The sequence below is a fragment of the Galeopterus variegatus genome, unplaced genomic scaffold (assembly GCF_000696425.1).
Source record: "Galeopterus variegatus unplaced genomic scaffold, G_variegatus-3.0.2 Scaffold2804, whole genome shotgun sequence".
NCBI lineage: Eukaryota > Metazoa > Chordata > Mammalia > Dermoptera > Cynocephalidae > Galeopterus > Galeopterus variegatus.
The window spans coordinates 147,024-148,094 of NW_007728915.1; positions in this window are offsets into that span (position 1 = coordinate 147,024).

Below are 1,071 nucleotides of genomic sequence, written 5' to 3' on the forward strand. Positions count from 1 at the left end.
AGAATGTGTTTGGAAGCTTTGCTTCTGCTTCAGTCTTTTGGAATAGTTTGTAAAGAATTGGTGTCATTTCCTCTTTGAATGTTTGGTAAAATTCTGCTGTGAATCCATCTGGTCCTGGGCTTTTCTTTGTTGGGAGCTTTCTGATAACAGCTTCAATCTCCTTTATTGTTATTGGTCTGTTCAGATTTTCTACATCTTCCTTGCTCAGTGTTGGTAGCTTGTGCGTGTCCAGAAATTTATCCATTTCCTCCAGATTTTCAGACTTGTTGGCATATAGTTGTTTTTAGTAGTCTCGAATGATTCCTTGTATTTCAGATGCATATAGCTGTTTATAGTAGTCTTGAATGATTCCTTGCATTTCAGAGGGATCGGTTTTAATATCACTTTTTCATTTCTAATTTTTGTTATTTGAATCTTCTCTCTTCTTTTTTTTGTTAGCCATGCTAATGGTTTATCAATTTTATTTATCTTTTCAAAAAAACAACTTTTTGATTCGTTGATCTTTTGTATTGCTGTTTGGGTTTTAATTTCATTAAGTTCTGCTCTGATCTTGATGATTTCTTTCCCTCTGCTAGCTTTAGGTTTAGATTGTTCTTGTTTTTCTAGATCTTTAAGGTGCAGAGTTAGGTTGTTCACTTTCCATCTTTCCATTCTTCTGAGGTAAGATTTTAATGCAATAAATTTTCCCCTTAATACTGCTTTTGCAATATCCCACAAGCTTTGGTATGACCTATCATTATTTTCATTAGTTTCAATAATTTTTTTTTTATTTCCTGCTTAATTTCTTCTTGGACCCATGTATCGTTAAGTAGAATGTTGTTTAATTTCCATGTGTTTGTATACTTTCCAGAGTTTTATTATTGATTTCTAGTTTTAATCCATTGGGTTCTGAGAAAATACATGGGATAATTCCATTTTTTAATTTGTTGAGACTTGATTTGTGTCCTAATATGTGATCTATCCTGGAGAATGATCCATGTGCTGATGAGAAGAATGAATATTCTGAGGTTGTTGGATGGAATGTTCTGTAGATATCTGCCAAGTCCAATTGGTCTAGAGTATTGTTAAGAT